Raw genomic sequence first — 14,664 nt, 5'->3', positions numbered from 1 at the left:
AAGAGATCACACTAGTAGTCCAGCCATGCTGTATTCTGTTTTCTGAGAGAGTCCAATACCACACCCTTCAGAACACAATGCACAAAACAAAATAGTGGATAATTTTGAAATATCTTGTCCAAAAGAAAAGCTTCCCCCCAGTGTCAATGAGAAGCTTCACCTGAAAGTTGGCTGATGATCTGAAACATGAAGATTTATAATCACTTCTAAAAACAGTTTTAAATCTTACCTCATGTAATTCTGGACATTCACATTATCCATATACATTTCTAGTACTTTTATTTTTTTCCTCCCATTAAAAAATTGCTCATGAAAAATGTAGTTTTTTTTAAACTAAAGGCTTAGGGCTGATGGCCATGAAAAAGACAGAAAGTATATAAAGTGCTTGCTATGAAAAAGTCAACATTTGCCAACAGATACCACCCACAGTGAACCCACATTTACTACAGCTATCGCCTGTTCTAAATGTCAGAGAAACAGTCGTATTCTCAAGATACCATTTTGTGGTGACTGTTGGCAAGTAGTGCTTTTTTCATGGGGATTGCTGTAATGTGGATCTGTGGAAATTTTAGCGAAGGAATGCCGTTCCTATATTTTATCTAGTTACAGTTCATTTCCTTTATATTTTTAAAGCAAAGCAATCAATATTTCAAAGTGATGTTATCTCTGAAGGTATCACTTTTCCATAAGTAATGTATAGAAAAGGGAAATGGTCCCCAGAAGTCTTTATTAACATTCCAAAGAAAATAAATTATAAATAGGAATAACATTCGCTTGTTGAAATTCTACCAAAAATATATGTGGTGTTCTCCTTTTCATAAATAAATTACAGATGTACTAGTGATTAAAAAAAGGCTTTTAAAGGAAAGTGAGCAGTATTAGTACAAACAAAATACATAACATACTTCTAAGTACTGACTGACTACCACAGCCATTCCTCTCCTTAATTAAGCAGTGATTGCAGATATGACAGACTTGAGTCTGACACTTCAACATAAATCCATTGGTGTTATTCCTGATACACACCTCTGTGAGCAGAATGAGACCAAGGATTTTCAAGCTTTCAGCTTCAAGTAATTTAGAAAAGAGGGAGATCCTCATTTTTTATCTGATTGAAAACAGTCAGCCTGCCCCTAATTGTGAGTTCCAATCAGTTCCTATTCATTAACAGGGGAAAAAACAAGAAAGGAAAAATGGTTTTGAATTTTCGTTAATTTTCCTAACTCAGGGTTATCACTACGACCTGTTTATATTTTTTTGAAATTCATATTGTTCTTTGCTCTTGCTATAAACTAAGTTTAAAAATATGCAATATATACTCCTTGCCTGTTGGAATTCCATGGAAGGGTAAATAGTGTCTTTCCAAAAGGTGGCTTGTAAACTAATATTTTAATTTAAAGGAAATTTAAGGTCACAAAATAACTGTAAAGCTAATATTGACATAACTTTGCTTCTTGGGCTTTCTCTCAAAGCAAGAAAATTCCCTTTTTGTGTCCATTGCTGTCCACCTGCAGGGATCTCAGCAAGAAACTGATCTGCTTTGGCTAAAGTGTTACATAAAAACCAATTCATAACAGTTCAAACAGAAAGCAGCTGTTCCCAGGCACAGCTTTGCTTGGAGAGGGTGGTGCTGGTGTTGGTGGTGGAGGAGAAACCCCTCCCCTGTGCCCTCATGTCAAAGGCCTCTGCTAGTTAGCAAAAACAGCATTAGAAATGAGCTAGCTAGTAGATGGCTACTTTCTGCCACTGAAAACTTATTTAGATTTCAAATAACAAGGCCTGTGTACACGTAAACGGGAAGGGGGTTTTGTCTCTCAGGGAACTTTGTAAAAGTCACATGCTGTCAAAAGAAAAGCTCCTCTTTCATAGAATCATAGAACCATATAGCTGGAAGAGACCTCAGAAGGTCATTGAGTCCAGCCCCCTGTTCTAGGCAGGACCAATCCTAAATAAATCAACCCAGCCAGGGCTTTGTCACTACACTCCAGCTACATTAATGTCGCAGCTGAAGTTGAAGTACCTCAACTTGAATTTTGGCGCTGTCCACACTGCGGGAAGTTGAAGGGAGAACACTCTCCCTTTGACTTCCCTTACGCCTCGTAGGAGCAGGACTACCGGCATCAAGAGGAGCGCACCCTCAGTCGAATTGGTGTGTCTTCACTAGACCTACTAATTTGAACCCCAGAAGATCAACTGTGGCTGCTTTGAGCTAGTCTGTAGTGTAGACATAGTCCCAGCAGTTAGCAAACCTAGGCCTGATTCTAGGAGGTGTTCTGTCTCCTCGACTGCCATTGAAGGCATTGAGGATTGAGGGTACTTAGAATCTCATGTGGTTGGGACCCAAATTTGAGACAATAAAATAACCTTTATTCTGGTGTAACAGAGAACAGGTATTTATTATATATCATTTCTGCTATGGCAGCCTCCCCCCAAAATCATCGGATGATATCAACAGGCTGAGAGGATGGGAAGCTTGTGCTAGGAAGGGTGGGGAGGTAGTGGAGTGAGACAGGTATTTGCTGGTGTGAGGTGGCTCCTGGCTGGAGGACTGGCAATGGATGGATGGGGATGCTGGTCTGGAGGAAATTCTCCCAGCTTCTTTTGCCTGCATAGGACTCAGGCTGATGTGATGCCCATTCCAGAGGCTTACAAGGCTGTGGGACCAGTTCTGGAAGTACCATTCTTCTTTCCTGGGGCTATGTCTACACTGCCTCCCCTTGCACAAAAAATATGCAAATGAGGCAAAGCGTGGAATATCACCGTGCCTCATTTGCATAATTAATGAGGCTCTGTTTTTGCGCAAGAGGTTTTTGCGCAAAAAAGCCCTCTTGCACAAGACCTGTTCTTCCTGAAAAAAATGCAGAAGAACGGTTCTTGCGCAAGAGGGGGTTTTTGTGCAAAAAGGAACCATATAGATGGCTCCTTTTTGCGCAAAAGCCTCTTGCACAAAAACAGAGCCTAATTAATTATGCAAATGAGGCCCGGTGATATTCCACACTTCACCTCATTTGCATATTTTTTTGCACAAGAGGGGGCTGTATAGACATAGCCTCAGAGTTTAGCAGTGTGTGGGGTAGGGAGCAGAGAGCATGAGGGCTAGCACAGCAGCTCTGAAACTGTGAATTGGGACCCAAAGTGGGTCACTACCCTCATTTTAATTGGGTTTCCAGGGCTGGCTGAGCCTTTCCAGGGCTAAATCTGAAGCGCAAGCCCCAAAATCCTCAGCCCTGGGTAGGGGCTCAGTTACCAGCCCCATTACTGGGTCTGAAGCCCTTGGGCTTTGACTGTGGCCTCCCTGCATGGGAGTGGTGGGTCTTGGGAAGGCTCAGGCTTCGCCCCCTTCCCTCCCATTCCCTGGGGTGATGTAATAACTTTTGATGTCAGACCAGGGTCACGGTGCAATGAAGTTTGAGAACCCCTGCCTGCACTAGTAAAATGAGTGAAGGTAAAAGAATTGAGCTGTTAGTCTTACAGGGAAAGTTTTCTACAAAGCCACTATGCTGAAATTCTGTAAGTCCTCTTCAGTAAATAACTATTCAAAAGGAAATTCTACATTTTTTCAGTGAAACCCTAAGTAACTTTTATCCTGAGCTTTTTTGTCCACAATCCAAAGCCTTCAATAAATAGCAAACAGAATAAATGTAGCTGAGAAATCCTCACTTGAGTCATCCTCTGAAGGAGTCTGCTTCCTACAAGAAATTCATATGTGCGCTGCATACAGAACTCCATTCAAGTAACCCTGCAAAAAGAAATGGAATTACTAGGCAGGGTTTTAAGTAGTTACTTCTTTTTTTCCACACTTTCATTTTTGTACATACAGGTCCTAATGCTGCAATGACGCATGCACATGCATAACTTTAAGTTAGGTAAACTAAGTTATGAAGATGAGTAACTTTTTGCAGGATTTGGTACCTTAATTTTGTACATCTACTCATATACTTACCTTGCTATGACAAAGCTGGATTTCTGGTCTAATCTAGGAGAAAGACTGTGCTAAAAATTATACCAAGCTTTAGTATTAATTATATTTTTTTTAAAAGTCTACATTTTATAAATTCTATTTGCTTTACATCTGTGACTAGGGCTCCGGGGGAGTCACACTGAGGTTACTCAATTAGGGCTAATGGTGAAGAATAAGACAGACAATCCCCAAAGCTGGTGGATATTTCAATACTTAGATTTACCAAACCAGCACACAACAGTTCTATAGTGCCTTACTGGTTACCCAGAAGCCAACAACTTTGTTCCCTTAAAGCAGGCATGTCCAAAGTCCGGCCCGCGGGCCAATTGCGGCCCGTGTTCCGGTTTAATACGGCCCCACAGGTAATTTGGCAATATCTATCTTTTATGGCCCCCAACGAATCCATATGTATTGAGATGAATACATTGTAAAATCTCAGTTAATGTCAGTTGGTCTAAATCAGTTATAAATATATTTGGACACAACATGTATACTTGGTGTTATGTTCCTGTTCGTATTTTTTTAACTTAAAAGTTGACAGACAACCTTTATTACCAATAATATGTAATGTACTTTACAATGTTCCTGACATATATTTCAGCTTCCTGGATTTTTTTTTCATCTGGCCTTCAGATATGAAAGGCAGAGTGATTTAACACCTGTTTAGATTTGTCATCCATGTGACGAAATGAAAAGTATGCCGTTTGCAGTAAACTCTGCATAAAATAGTTAATTTGCATTTAATTTTAATGGTTCAAAGAATGTCAGGCAAAATGGTCGGCCCTCACGTTTGTTCACTTCATCAAATCTGGCCCTCTTTGAAAAAAGTTTGGGCACCCCTGCCTTAAAGCAACCCAGCCTTAGGCCTCCGCTCAGATACAAGTGTCAAATATGGTGCGGATCACTGAAAATCTTACTCATCATATAAGAAAGTTCTAAGAATCCCAAAGAATCGGACACATTATCTCCCAGATTAATGCATATTTCAGATCTTACCCAAATACATGTTTACAGCCAATTCTCATTAACTAACCCAATTTTATTAAAAAAAACAAGAGAGTGAATTGGTTGTAAGATCAGTATACATTCAGCCATGAGTATAGTTCTGAGATGAGTTTTGTAGCAGAGATGATGAGCTTTGTAGTTGCAAAGAATTATTTCAGAATTAGTCCATAGACTTCAGCACAATGTTCATATCCATATCATGAGCCTCACCTGCGTAAAGCAACAAGTAAATCTGAGATGAAAGGATCAGGTCCCAAGAGTCTTTTATACATTTTTTCTACCAGCCTCTTGACCACACAGACCTATGAACAGTAGGCTTTTGATGCAACCTTCTGTTTCCCTGGGTATGTCTACACTATCCCGCTAGTTTGAACTAGCGTAGTCATCCGCAGTTGCAAATGAAGCCCGGGATTTGAATTTCCCGGGCTTCATTTGCATGAAGCCGGCCGGCGCCATTTTTAAATGCCGGCCAGTTCGAACCCCGTGCCGCATGGCTACACGTGGCATGGAGTAGCTAGTTCGGATTAGGCTTCTAATCCGAACTAGCTGTACTCCTCGTGGAAGCCTAATCCGAACTAGCTACTCCGTGCCGCGTGTAGCTGCACGGCACGGGGTTCGAACTAGCCGGCATTTAAAAATGGCGCCGGCCAGCTTCATGCAAATGAAGCCCGGGAAATTCAAATCCCGGGCTTCATTTGCAACTGCGGATGACTACATTACCCCCGCTAGTTCGAACTATCTGGGTAGTGTAGACATACCCCCAGACATCTCTGGCAATTAACTACATGGATTAACTCCTGGGCAGCAGGTATCAGAGGCAGGGGAAGGCAATGCCTTTCCAATCTGCCAGGCGTTCCCCCCCGTCCAGTGTTTCAGCTGTGCCACTGGGCTGGGTCCATCCACCCTACCCATGCCCCAGGCCAAGGAGGTTGGGGGCCTGCCCCTAAAGTAGGGGGTTTAGTTCCCACAGGGTGCCTTGGACAGCAGGGATGAGACCCTGGGCAGAATGGGTAGGGCTAGGGGCTTGCCTCTCCCAGCCTAGGCTCATCCACCGCCTATGGATTAACATGAGGTGATCTATCCATTAAGCAGTTTTTCATAAACTTTAAAGAGACTTACAATGATATTATTTCACTCAAGATTCATCTAAATGTTAATAGTCCCTTTTGATCTCTCAATCAATAGCTATAGTAATAGCAGAGCCACTGACTGGGGTGCGGGGGGACCTGCCCCGGGGCCTGACAATTTAAAATTGACTGGGGCTCCTGGTCACTGCTGCTACCACTACTGCAATAGCAGCAGCAGCAGCCAGAGACCCAGGGCCTTAAAATTGCGGCCAGAGTCCTGGGCAGCATGGGCCAGGCAGCACTAAAGGTCCGGCTAAGGGAAGCTAGCTCCCAATCCCGCCCCTTCCTCCTGAGGCCCTGCCCCTTTTGGAGGCTCAGACCCATCTCCCGCTCTGACCAGGGGCCTGATAATTCTGTCAGCAATCCTGATTAATAGGCACTATCTATTTACATGGCTAACATCTAACAAGCTATAAGTAAGCACATAGCATTAGTATTACAGGCATCCCCTGCACTTACGACCCACTTGGTTGCTGAAGAACCGTCGTAAGTCAAACCCCTTTATTCCCATAGGCACAATGATAAAAATGGGGGTTCTCTTCCTGGTCCGCTTTGCCTCCTGGGAGTTGTAGTCCATGGCACAGTCGTAAATGGGGGGGGGGTCGTAAGTCGGGGGTTGCCTGTACCTCTAATTTTCTAACAGTACAGGTTTGTATTTCAAAATTCTAGCCTATCTAACATGGAATGCTATAATGATCATTTACATACTGTTCTAATACGTTTCTAAAGGTTGAATCTTGGTCACTCAGCCTGTGAACTGCTTAACTCTTTCTTGCAATGAGTCACAATGTCTACCCCCTCAATATTAATTCTTATCTTTTATTATCACTTTAACTCTAATCAAATGAGTCTTTGATAGGAATCAAGCTAAATTAGTGCCAATACCCTATGTAACCATAATATGCTAGGCACTCACAACAATGATGGAGCCATATGTGGGTTGATAGACAGATATATGAATGAGTTGGAAATCACACAGAGAGGGTGAAATCCTGAATACTAGCTTCAATAACTTGAAGTAACTGAGGTCAGAATTTCACCCAAAGACTTTAGGATATAGGGTGTTCCCACTATAAGTTGCCCCGGTATATATCCATTCCGCACTAAAGTCATTGGTGCTTGTAGGAACTGATGCATTATAAGTCCTCCCATTCCCCACTCTTAATTCACAAATGGAAGTCAGCCATGGGAAAAAAATTCCCCACTTTAAGTTGTTTCACTGTAAGTCCAATTTTTTTGGAATGTATCTTGGACTTATAGCAAGGACGGCCTGTAATCAGTTTTAGTGGTGCATGCCAACTACAGGTAAAGAGGAGTGTGCAAGACTGTCACAGGGTCAAAATTATGTGTACCGGTAACACTCATTCATAGACTTTGCTATGACATTATTGTTGGAAGTGCACCCATAGAGGGCAGTATTGTGTTAATGAAGAGATGGACAGTGAGTATTTTTGAAAATATTGTTTTATCGTATAACTTCTTTCTGCAGCCCATCTAAACTTTGGGACTCATTTAGACATTGGCATGTACCACCAAAGCTGGTAGATGAATAGGTTCCCATCAAATTAAGAAGGTGGGAGGAACAGGACTCAAGACCAAGTCAAGGGAAATGACCAGGAGAAAGGCACAAAAATTATGAGGAAAGTTAATTTTTGATCACCCATACTAGCATGTACCGATAATCCAGTAATTACAAAGTAAAATGGGTTCCGCTTGTCTTTCAATACATAGAACAAATGCAATACTTTTTTTCAGTTGCAAACAAGCACCTTGTCTGTTTTCCCTGCACCCATGGTATCTGGCCTCAGCTAATTTTAGCACTCTTCAGTGAGAGAAATTATTGTGACCTTGCATGTGACCAACTACCATGCTGTTACCTCACGCCTTCCTCTACTTCCTTACAAAACTTTAATTAATGTTCAAAAGAGTGAAAACAAAGTCCCAATCCTGCAAACATTTACACACATCCTTTACTTTAAACTTGTTAAGCCTTTCAGATGGCTACTAGCCATTTATGCATGGATCTTTGTATTTGCTATCACAAGTATGTGGGTCTTTAAAGCAGGGTGCCCTAGAAACCCTGAAATGTTGGAATATTTGTTTAAAATACTGACTTGCTAACTGTACTTAAACCCTATTGATTCCAGAGTTTTTTGTTCATTGTCAAAATCTGTTTCCACTTGAGCTGTGCAGTGTTGTAGTTCACATCATTGTACTGGCACTGAGAGGCTATGTCTACACTACAGAGTTTTTCCAGGATAAACTCCGCCGCGTCCAGGGAACGCATCTGCTCGTCCACTTTTTTCCGAGGAAGAGCAGACATGCTCTTTCGGAAGCCCGGTCTTCCTCCTCCCATGAGGAAGAAGGGCTCTTCCAAAAGAGGAAGGTTTTCCGAAATTTGGCCCAGAGTAGACTGGCCAAATTTTGGAAAAGCCTCTTCCAATAGATCCCTGTAGTGTAGACATAGCCTAAGTCTTCTCTTCCCAAGCCATGGAGTTCTAGGTGTGTCTCCCTAGATTTTAGACTTTGGGGATACACCTGGCAGATCTCATTTGTATGTGTTCTCATGGAGCCTAATCCTGGTCTCACTGGAAGTCAGTGAGTTTCTAATGATGGGGAGTTGTATTGGGCCATGAAGAAGTATGATGAATAAATAGGGAGAACTGGAAATTGTAGTGAATAATCAGAAATGCAGCCTTATTGGTAAAACAGAAACTTGGTGGGATAGTTCCCATGACTGAAATACTGACATAAAAGTGTACAGCCTGATCAGGAATGATAGGTGGGGGGAAAGGGAGGAAGTGTTGCCTTGTATATTAAAGATGTATACACTTGCACTCATGTTAAGATAAAAGTGGTAAGCAGACCTGTTGAAAGTTTCTGGGTAACGTTAAAAGGGGTACAAAAATATGTGTGAAGTCGTGATGGCTGCCTACTATAGACCTTCTAATTAGGAAGAAGAGGTAGATGAGACTTTTTTAAAACTTCTACCAAAGTCATCCAAAAGCGGCGAGGAGTCCTGTGGCACCTTATAGACTAACTGAAGTGTTGGAGCATAAGCTTTCGTGGGCAAAGACCCACTTCATCAGATGCATGTGACGAAGTGGGTCTTTGCCCACGAAAGCTTATGCTCCAACACTTCAGTTAGTCTATAAGGTGCCACAGGACTCCTCGCTGCTTTTGCAGATTCAGAATAACACTGCTACCCCTCTGATACAAAGTCATCCAGACATCTGTTGGGAAAATAGAGCAAGACATAGATTATCCAACAAGTTCTTGGAATATACTGAAGACAACTTTTTATCATAGAAGATAGAGAAAGAAACAAGGAGAGAGACTATTCTGTGTTTGAGTCTAACAAACAGAGAGGAACTAGTTGAAAATCTGAGGCTATGTCTAGACTGCAGGCTTCTTTCGAAAGAGGCTCTTTCGAAAGCATCTTTCAAAAGAGCCTCTTTCGAAAGATCGCGTCTAGACTGCAGGCGGATCTTTCGAAAGAGAAATCCGCTTTTTCGAAAGAGAGCACCCAGCGAGTCTGGATGCTCTCTTTCGAAGACGGCCTATTTACATTGAAGAACGCCTTCTTTCAAAAGAGGAACTTTCGAAAGAAGGCGTTCTTCCTTGTGAAACGAGGTTTACCGCCATCGAAAGAAAAGCCGCGTTCTTTCGAAATAATTTCGAAAGAACGCGGCTTGAGTCTGGACGCAGGGGAAGTTTTTTCGGGAAAAGGCTACTTTTCCCGAAAAAACCCCTGAGTCTGGACACGGCCTGAAGGTGGAAGTCAGCTTTAGGGAAAGCAAACATGAAATAACAGTGTTCATGAGTTTGAGAAACATTAGGAGGGACAAAGAGGGCATAAAGACAATGGACTTCAAGAAGGAAGATTTTAGCAAATTCAGGCCTTGTCTGCTCTAACCTCCCTTCCCCTATTGATCCAACCTATGTAACTTTACTTATGCAAATAGCCTAGCTGAAGTTGACATACTTACTGCAATGTCGTAGGGGAGGAAGGTTGGCTGGGGCTGCTCTCCCGTTGACTCTGGCTACTCTTCTCATCCTGCTGCAGTGTCGGAGTTGACAGGAAAGCACTAGGAGATGGATCACTGCAGCATCGATCCACCATGTAGTGAAGACAAGCTCTCATAGAATTAGTAGGCAAGATTCCATGGCAAACAAATCTAAAGGGAAAAATGAGTGTAAGAGAGTTGGCAGTTTTTTAGAATCATTATTAAAGGTGCACGGACAAACTTTACCAGTGCATAGGCATAAGAAGGATGATAAGAAACTTATTTGACTAGAAACTTTAAAAAAAAGCACGGGCGGGAGGCGGGGGGAGGGAGGGAACTATGCAAAATTGCAAAGGATGAATACAAAACTACAAATACATGTAGGGACAAACTTAGAAAGGCCAAGATGCAAAACAATATTGTGCTAGGAGTGATCTAAGCAAGACAGTGGATCTCTGAGCACTCTCCCGTCAATGCCAATACTTCACTGGGATGAGACGAGTAGCCAGAGTCAACGGGAAATCAGCCTCTGCTAATCTTACCACAGTAAATACATCAGGTTCATGCTATTTGCATAACCAAAGTTGTGTAAGTTTCATCAATGGGGAGAGTGTAGACAAGGTCTGAGTTTGCTAAAGTCTTCTTTCTTGGTGTCCATTGTCTTTATCACTCTACTCAGCACTGTGTTCATTTCTGGGCACCACATTTCAGGAAAGATGTGGACAAAACAGGAGAAAGTCCAGAGAAGAGCAACAAAAATGATTAAGTATCAGAGGGGTAGCCGTGTTAGTCTGAATCTGCAAAAGCGACGAAGAGTCCTGTGGCACCTTATAGACTAACTGAAGTGTAGGAGCATAAGCTTTCGTGGGCAAAGACCCACTTCGTCAGATGCATGTACATGCATCTGACGAAGTGGGTCTTTGCCCACGAAAGCTTATGCTCCTACACTTCAGTTAGTCTATAAGGTGCCACAGGACTCTTCGTCAAAAATGATTAAAGGTCTAGAAAATATGACTTATGAGGAAATATTTTTTTTAAAAAAAACCCTGCTTTTGCTTCTGTCTGAACAAGAGAAGATTGGAGGTAGGGGGGACAGGATAGTGGTCTTCAAGTACATACAAGGTTATTATAAAGAGGAGGATAAATTGTTCTGCTGAACTACTGTGTTCAGAACAAGTAGCACTGGGATAAAACTACAACAAGGGAAAATTAGGTTAGACATTAAGAAATACTTCCTAACTGTGAGGATAGTTAAGCCCCAAACCAGTTTACCTAGGGAAGTTCTGGAATTTCAGTCATTAGAGATTTTCAGGAACAGGTTAGACAAACACTCATCAGGAACGGTCTAGATAATATTTATACCTTGCCCAATGGTGGCAGGTATAATAGGCAGGGGAAGGCATCGCCTTCCCAAACTGCCAGCCTGGCCCCACCCATTCTCCACCCCCCAGAATGCCTCCTATAGGCGTAGTGTGGGCAGAGTGTTGCTGCCCACAAGCACCTGCTCTCCCCATGCTCCAGGACTGAGGAGGCTCGGGCTGCGCACAGCCCCACCTCCCTGTGGTACTATGGGCCCCAGCCTTACCTTACCTCACTGCCCATGCTCCTGTCTCAGTGCAGGGGACTGGATTGGATAACCTATTAGATCCTTCCCAGCTCTACATTTCTACAATTCAACAGAATAAAAGTTTGTGTAAGCATTTAAACATATGTAAATAGACTGATTCTGACCTTTTGCCAGTTTAACATTGGGATAATCCCTGGATTTACAGAAAACAACCTAAATTTTATTTAGCAGCTATAGCCAGCTCCTTACTTATACAAAAGTTGATTTATTGATGGCTACTTTACGGATTCTGTTATTATACATTACTTGTGGGATAAGGAATTCTGGACTGAAACTTATTAATGGATAATTTTAGTATATGCCATCAATGGGAACAGATGATTTAGATGCTGTACCAACCTTGTATAACTCTATATGGGAAAAAAGCCATTTTCCATTGAATATTACATTTTTTATGTTTGTAAAGCTGTGTGTCAAACTGTGATGTGCAAGACCATAGGAGATGGAAGATTTGCAGTTAAAATAGGTTTACACATGTGAGTGCGTGGGATTTTGCTTTCCAGATCAATAGCCCCATGTTCACTTTTCGATTGGACAAAAGGGGATCCTGGTGGCTCTGGTCAGCATTGCTGATTGGACTGTTAAAAGTCCAGTTGGCAGGCCAGCAGGGCTAAAGCAGGCTCATAACCTACCGTGGCTCTATGTGGTTCCCAAAAGCTTACAGCATGTCCCCCTTCCAGCTCCTATACATGAAGAAGAGCAAGGCCTCAGAGGTGGGGCAAGGCAGAGGGATAAGAGTGTTCAGTTTTGTGCAAGTAGAAAGTTGGCAACCCTAAATGGGAAGTTCCTATTTGTATGCTAATTCCCAAACAGACTACACATCTATGCACTAAGTACATATTTTTTAGTCACTGCAAGTACTGTGGAAGGAAGCCCAGTTCAGCTACCTTGTATAAAACTGGACTTGGTATTTACAGTCAAAAATAAAAATGCCAGTTAAACTAATTCCTCTCCCCCACCACTAAACATTTCCAGATAAATATGGACAATGTGTTCAAGAAACCTCTGCTGACCTGTGGTAGGCTGATTCTGACAGGAATATAAAAACAGCCATACTAGATCTGACCTGTAAATTATCTAGCCTACAATCCTGTTATGAATTTAATCACAGTGGCTCGTATCAAATGCATCAAAGACATTAAAAATATGAATAACCCTGCAATGAATAATGGCAGAATAACATATACTCCTAGGGGAAGCTTCCTCCTGGCTCCATTAAGTGTTTAACCAGTGCCCTGAATCATGAGTGTTTAGAGTCCTTGGCTACGTCTAAACTGGCATGATTTTCTGCAAATGCTTTTAACGGAAAAGTTTTCTGTTAAAAGCATTTGCGGAAAAGAGCGTCTAGATTGGCACGGACACTTTTCTGCAAAAGCACTTTTTGCGAAAAAGCGTCTGTGCCAATCTAGACGCGCTTTTCCACAAAAAAGCCCTGATCGCCATTTTCGCGATCGGGGCTTTTTTGCGCAAAACAAATCTGAGCTGTTTACACTGGCCCTTTTGCACAATAGCTTTGCACAAAAGGACTTTTGCCCGAACGGGAGCAGCATAGTATGTCCGCAAGAAGCACTGATTTCTTACATGAGATTGTCAGTGTTCTTGCGGAATTTCAAGCTGCCAGTGTAGACAGCTGGCAAGTTTTTCTGCAAAAGCAGCTACTTTTGCGGAAAAACTTGCCAGTCTAGACACAGCCTTCATGTTTTCCTGTCATTGGATATTCTCCATATCCATATAAATGTTTGATCCTTTTCAGAATCTTGGCATCAGTAATACTTGTGTTAGTGAGCTCTTTGGACTAATTATGTGTTGTAAAAGTACTTCCATTTATCGGCTTTAAATCTGTTGCCTTCCCCCCCACATGTCATCAAATAGTCCTCTTGTTCTTGTATAATAAGAAAAAGCAGGTTAGGGGTGAGTGCCTGATTTACTTTCTATATATCATTCATTCATATCACATCCCTGCAAATCAGAACTGGACAGTGGAGTCATACCATTGTAAATCCATTGTGAAGGAGATCCGAACAGGGCTCTCTTATAAGAGTTGAGGTCAGTTCAATATTCTCTTCTCTCTCTGCTTTGGACAACAATGTCTCTTCGTTGGTTTGGAGCGTTAGTCCGCATTCTGAATGGGTCAGAACTGAGTTTTCAAAGTGAGGTTTATGCATCTATGCAACCAGCCTAAACAGGCTGAGGAAAAGAGAGGGCACATATTTGCCCGGTTACTCTATACGACACTATAACATAAACACAACCTGTGGAGGAGCATTAAAGGCCAATTTATGTTGAAAGACGGTTTTAGATATTGGCAACATCAATCTTCAGATGTCAGCTAGGTATTTATAGAGGTTCTGGAAAAGAGTTTGAAAGTACACTATAATTATGCATTTGGAGTGGAATAATGTTATGATAAATCATTTTATAGGAGGTTCCAAACACCTTAAATAGTCACTTTGTGCTACTAAACCAGAACATTAACGACTCTAATCTTGATTTAATATCCTCAAAAGGGGCTTTTAAAACAGACCTAGGACAGAGAAGTCAGGAACCAACTTTTACTTCGGAATTCTATGGCCTAATGGGGTATAGAAACCACCAAGAGAATTGTAAAAAGAAAAGGCAAAAGGCTGAAATAGATGAATAACTTTTAAAAGTGGGCTGCAGATGTGCATGAATATAGTACAGTGTAAGCCTTAACTTGTTATTTAACTGTTAATGAAACCCTTTCAAAATAGAACTAAAAAAACCAGGTATGTTTTCTATTCACAAAGAAAAATACAGGTATTCTCAGTCCAGATTAGTTTTATTTTAGACTCAGGTCTTGTCTGTATTAGAAAAGTGGTTCATATGCAACTAAGATGATTTAAAATCAGTCTAGACTATAGTGGTGCTGAGCATGGTACTGAGTGACATTTTAATTAAAAAGAAGAAAAAATAAAA

General features: G+C 41.7%; 1 long non-coding RNA gene across 1 annotated transcript; it reads right to left on the bottom strand.

Annotated features, from left to right (window-relative positions):
* Positions 1-3,070: 3,070 nt before the first annotated feature.
* Positions 3,071-14,041, bottom strand: LOC142826950 (uncharacterized). Its single transcript, XR_012901241.1, has 3 exons — positions 13,719-14,041; positions 10,083-10,271; positions 3,071-3,739 (listed from the first exon to the last, which is right to left on the bottom strand). It is a non-coding gene; the product is annotated as an uncharacterized LOC142826950 (long non-coding RNA).
* Between the last annotated feature and the right edge of the window lie 623 nt (positions 14,042-14,664).

The sequence above is a fragment of the Pelodiscus sinensis genome, chromosome 1 (assembly GCF_049634645.1).
Source record: "Pelodiscus sinensis isolate JC-2024 chromosome 1, ASM4963464v1, whole genome shotgun sequence".
Classification (NCBI taxonomy): domain Eukaryota; kingdom Metazoa; phylum Chordata; order Testudines; family Trionychidae; genus Pelodiscus; species Pelodiscus sinensis.
This window is presented reverse-complemented; position numbering and strand designations above follow the sequence as displayed.